Source organism: Arachis ipaensis, chromosome B08 (genome assembly GCF_000816755.2).
Source record: "Arachis ipaensis cultivar K30076 chromosome B08, Araip1.1, whole genome shotgun sequence".
NCBI lineage: Eukaryota > Viridiplantae > Streptophyta > Magnoliopsida > Fabales > Fabaceae > Arachis > Arachis ipaensis.
The window spans coordinates 33,515,564-33,521,823 of record NC_029792.2 but is presented as its reverse complement, the minus strand read 5'-3'; positions in this window follow the sequence as shown (position 1 = coordinate 33,521,823).

Genomic DNA, 6,260 nt, shown 5'->3' with positions numbered 1-6,260 from the left:
ACGTTAGTTCTTTTTTATTAAAAATCTTTTTTATCATTTAATACATCTGAACACACAAAAAATGTTAAAGAAAGAAATTAAAAAATGACAATAAATTGGTTGAGAATTGAATGGTCGGAACTCGGAGGAAAATGCCAAACCTTGAAGATTTTGATGTGAAAGAAATAAGAGAGCCAGAATTGGTTAAGGGTCCACGTAGGCACATGCATGCATACATAATTGAGCCAGTACAACTACGCGGAAAAGAAGAGGAGATATTTTCATCAAACTTCAAAAATTGAAAAAAAGAAAACATAAAGTATAGGAAAAGAGTGGATATTAATTAGTCAACAATTGATTTTTCAAAAGCATTCAATTATTTTATAGCTCATGTACGTCGGTTCAGGCTGGCACTTGGCAGAGTTCAATAGTTCATATTAAAAAATTAAACAAATTAAGCATTCAATGATAGCATTAATTTCTTAGAGTACAAATTTTTTAAGGTTTTATCTTTAATAATTGCATAGTGAAATTATTGAAAATTTTAAATTTTTTAATTAAGATTTTTCTATTCTTAAAGTCAAATGTCGTTCACAAAGCTTCTTTAAAAAGAACGCCAACTCATTTAACTTTTACTTAATTTTTTATCTTATAAAAAACCTCGTATAAATAAATATAACTCTGAAGTGAACAAAAGATAAATTTAGTTTGTATGTAATAATTATCAGTTGCATTCTCCTTAGAATTTTCCAAGTCAACATGCACAAATTGGTTGCCAATGACTTTAGTTTACCCTCTCTCTAAATCCTGAAAGATATATATAGATATGCATGTCGGGACAAATTCCGAAATTTCGTCGGATAGAAATATATGTAGGGGCAGAAAAAAAAATTCGACTTGACCTAAAATAACGTATAGTATTAGTATACTTCATGAAAAATTTCAGAATAGAAGTTGGAATTTACTTGTGAATATTAAAAGCCTTAAAGATGCTTATTGATGAAACCATATATATCTTAATCAAGGATGTTTGTCATATAAAGAAAAGGATATGTTTGCCATGCAAGAAAAGATGCGGTATTTAATCAAAACACGTGTTGTCACTTATTAAAAAACATAAGTATGAAACATGTAAGGTAGGAAAATGTGCATTCCGATAGAATAAACTAAAGAGAGTTAGTTAATGCTTAAGATGCTACTGTTAGTTAGTTTATAATGCAGGATAAGTTAGTTAATTAGTTTAGTATGTGTGATTCACAATATGATAGTTGGCTTTATTCTTATTATAAATAGTTAAAGTTTAAATAATTTTTTAACTAACTTTCACTTAGCTTCACACAAAATAAATTTAGAATTAGTCTTTTCTCTTCTCATCTTCAATTCTCCTCTTTTTCTTTTTCTTTGTTTGAACTTAATACTTTTTATAGTATCAGAGTTTTTTAATAGTAGATAACAATTTATTTGCTAAAAATTCAGTAACTAGAAAATTAGTTATTACAAATGGATATTTTCAAATACAGAAGAAATTTTAGAAGGATTTTTTATCGAAAAACAAAAAAAAAAAAATGAATTAGCATAAATTACAAATAGAAAAGAGAATCTGTCGATAATTCTGTCGGAAAAATTAATTTTTTTTGTGAAGAATGGTTACAGACGAAAAATCGTCTGTAATTAAATGGACAAAACGCTGCAGTTTTATTAAATTATTACAGACGAAAAATCCGCGCCTTTACACTCATCCCTCTAAATGCTCCATCGGCGGCGCTATCAGCCTTGCACCGTCATCACACCGAACCTCCATTGCACTGAACTTCCATCGCACCGAGGCTCTGTCGTACCCCTTCCTGGTTCTTCTCTGTCACACCCCTTCCGTCGGCCTTGTTCGCGTCGCTCCCTTTCGAACCCTAATGTGTGTTTCTCTCTTCGATCTCGTCACTAGTGCTTGCTCTTCTCCATGTGTTGCTGCGTTTCTCTCTTCGATCTTGCCTCAGCTGTGCAGGTAACCCTAATCTCCTTTCTCTTTCATCGCTGTTTTCTTTCATTCAATTCCATCGCTAACTCTAATTATATTATCCTATGTTCCATCGCTAACTAATTCTATTTCCTATTCTATGATAAGAACTTGTAACAGTTACAGTTCTTTATTTTGTGTTCTTATAAACTTATTTGTGAAATCAAGGTTCCTGAATGTATTGACTAGTTTCATTTTGGTTGAATTTTTTGGGGTTTAGGTTTTTATTGATGCAATGTTTCTTGTTTCCGTGTTTTTGCTGAAGATTGATTGGCTTAACAAGTTTCTTGAATAGCCTTACCTTGATAAGGTATTTGCATTTTGAATAAGCTTTGATCATTTTTCATTTTTGCTTTTTACGTTGGTTGTTTGTTTGTCGTAGTGTGTTAATTGTTCTATTGTTTAGGCAATTTGCGAGATAGAATTAGTTATACACTATACACTAAAAGATTTTTGATTTCAATGCTTAAACTACTTTAACTGTAGTAGGCAGATAGAATTTCTCTTCCTCTTTTGAATATTATCCGAATCTGGAAAGTGGAAGCTTGGTTCTTTTACTTGTCATAAGAAACATACCAGAGACTCTAGCTAGTTCTTTCTTTTTGCTGCTTTTCAAAGATTCTATCTCTGAATGTGCAAAGCAGGACAAGATGGAAAGTAGAGGGAGCAAAGTAATGCCTACACAGAAAAATGGGCGTCGATCGAATCGAGAAAGGAAAATGGCTTTGATACAAGATGTACGTGATAATTTATTAGTGAAATAAATTTTCAGTACATAGAGTAAATTAATGTTTTCAAACTTGACAGGTTGATAAGTTGAAGAGAAAGCTAAGACATGAAGAAAATGTGCATAGTATATGATGGTTTTCAATGGCTAAGAGAAGGGGGGTTGAATCTTAGCCCCTTTTTCACTTAATAATACTAGCTGGTCTTTGAAACAACTTCTGGAGACTTTTTTGATTTTTGTCTCGTACCCAGCCACGAGACTTTTTCTTTTTATCTCATCACCCGGCACGAGATATTTTTCAGTTTTATCTCCTGGGCAGCAGAAACAGAAATGGAGTAGAAGAGAGAGAGAATTACACCAAGATATATCCTGGTTCAGCTCCTAAGTGCAAGGCAGCCTATATCCAGTCTCCATCACAACAATGATAGAATTTCACTATAATCATTCTTGATTACAAACACCAATTCTCCCTAGGAACTACCCTTCCTATCCGGGACAAGTCCAGAATCTAAATCCCAATCTGAACTTGACTTGGTCACTGCCAAGCTTTCCAACTGCTAAGTGCTAACCCAACTTGCAAGGAGATTCCCACAGAATCATGAAACACAACACAGATGTACAAAGAAACTCTAAGGACATCTATGGCTTTTTCTTTTAATTTTGCACTCTCTGCCTTTTTTCACTTCTATGGATTTTTCATACAAACCTCACTGTTTGCCTTTTTTCCATGAGACTCAAGACAGACAAAATTAAACAGAAAAATACAAAATAAAAAATATTGAAGGAGAAGAACTTCTGTTAGCTTAGGTAGCTATGAGAACTCTGTGCCTTGCACTCTCACTCTTTGCTTCAAGCCCTAGCTGTTCTCCCTTATATATAGAGGGGAAAGCCTCCACGGTTGAAACCAAAAGAACCAAGCTAAACTTCTTCTTCTTCATGCAAAACCGGTTCGGCCAGAGAGAGAGAGGATAGATAACCGAATGCTAAAACCCAACATGCAATTACCTCTGAGGCTTCTCTTTACACTAATCTTCATCAATCTGAGCCATCCAACTTGACTTACACTCTAAGTAGGATTCCTAGCCCTTGATGCTTCTTGATGCATGACAGCTCCTTGGTGCGCGAATTGTGAATCACACTTTTCACAACTCGTACCACTAACCAGCAAGTGCACTGGGTCGTCCAAGTAATACCTTACGTGAGTAAGGGTCGAATCCTACAGAGATTGTTGGATTAAAGCAATCTATGGTTATTTTGTAGATCTTAGTCAGGAAGTCAATTATGTTTATTAGTTAAATTGTGAATAACCAAGAGAGCATAAATTAAAGGTTACTTGTTGTGCAGTAATGGAGAATATGTTGGAGTTTTGGAGATGCTTTGTCTTCTGAATCTCTGCTTTCCTCTGTCTTCCTGTCCTCCTGGCGTTTGAACGCCTAAACACTGCCTGTTTTGGGCGTTCAGCGCCCAAATGCTGATCTCCTGGGCGTTCAGCGCCCAGTTGCTGCCATTACTGGCGTTCAACGCCCAGTGGGTGGCCATTTTTGGCGTTGAACGCCCAAATGCTGCCATTACTGGCGTTCAGCGCCCAGTGGATGCCCATTTTGGGCGCTGAACGCCCAAAATGCCCCTTTACTGGCGTTTTCTTGCCATTGAGCTCTTTTACTCTGTTTTGTGTGCCGAGGTCTTCTGTAAATGATTATTTACCTTGTTGTCAATGAATTCTATATAAACAAATAAAAATAAAAATAGAAATAGGGCAAAATGCTTAGAGGATTGTTGCCCCATGGCTGGGTTGCCTCCCAGCAAGCGCTTCTTTATTGTCTTTAGCTGGACCTTGCTGAGCTTTTAATCTAGCTTCAGCCTTGAGCATTCTTGCTCAATGTTGCCTTCAAGATAATGCTTGATTCTCTGCCCATTGACAATGAACTTCTTATCAGAATCAATATCCTGAAGCTTCATGGTGGACGAAATTGTGATCCTCAAAGTTAGTCTCTTTGTATTTGTATGAAATCAAAAATACCCCAAAGAGATCATGGTGTAATGAATTGGGATCTTAATAATCCCTGGTAATGGCACGTGTGATCACAACTCCATTCAACTAACTAGCAAGTGCACTGGGTCGTCCAAGTAATACCTTACGTGAGTAAGGGTCGAATCCCACGGAGATTGTTGGTATGAAGCAAGCTATGGTCACCTTGCAAATCTCAGTCTGGCGGATTTAAACATGATACTTTATTAGATTAAAATAAATAATAAAAGGGATAGAGATACTTATGTAGATTCATTGGCAGAGATTTCAGATAAGCGAATGGAGATACTGTGCCCTTTCTTTTTCTACTTTCCTACTTCTTCCTTCAATCCTTCTTACTCCTTTCCATGGCTGGCTGTATGCAAGGGCATCACCGTTGTCAGTGGCTACATCCCCTCCTCTCAGTGAATAATATGCTCACGCACCCTGTCACGGCACGGCTACTCATCTGTCGGTTCCCGATCATGCTGGAATAGGATTCACCCTCCTTTTGCGTCTGTCACTAACGCCCAGCACTTGCGAGTTTGAAGCTCTTCTGGCCTTTAGGTGCCATCAATGGTTATGGAAAAAAAACAAAAAAGCTATGCTTTTTACCACACCAAACTTAGAATGTTGCTCGCCCTTAACAAGGGATAAGTAATAAAAGACTCTAAACCAAAAAGAGAAAATTTTTCCTAATCTAAGCAACAAAATAATCCGTCAGTTGTTCAAACACGAACAATCCCCGGCAACGGCGCCAAAAACTTGGTGCGCGAATTGTGAATCACACTTTTCACAACTCGTACCACTAACCAGCAAGTGCACTGGGTCGTCCAAGTAATACCTTACGTGAGTAAGGGTCGAATCCCACAGAGATTGTTGGATTAAAGCAATCTATGGTTATTTTGTAGATCTTAGTCAGGAAGTCAATTATGTTTATCAGTTGAATTGTGAATAACCAAGAGAGCATAAATTAAAGGTTACTTGTTGTGCAGTAATGGAGAATATGTTGGAGTTTTGGAGATGCTTTGTCTTCTGAATCTCTGCTTTCCTCTGTCTTCTGATTCACGCACGCACGTCCTCCTATGGCAAGCTGTGTGTTGGTGGATCACCGTTGTCAATGGCTACCTTCCATCCTTCCAGTGAAAACTACGCTCACGCGCTCTGTCACAGCACGGCTAATCACCGGTTGGTCCTCGATCCGGTTGGAATAGGATTTACTATCCTTTTGCATCTGTCACTAACGCCCAGCCTTCAGGAGTTTGAAGCTCGTCACAGTCATTCAATCCTTGAATCCTACTCAGAATACCACAGACAAGGTTTAGACTTTCCGAATTCTCATGAATGCCGCCATCAGTTCTAGCTTATACCACAGAGATTCTGATTAAGAGATCTCAGAGATACTCATTCAAACGGATATAGAATGGAGGTGGTTGTCAGGCACACGTTCATAATTTGAGGAAGGTAATGAGTGTCACAGATCATCACCTCCATCACAGTTAAGCGCGAATGAACATCTTAGATAGGAACAAGCG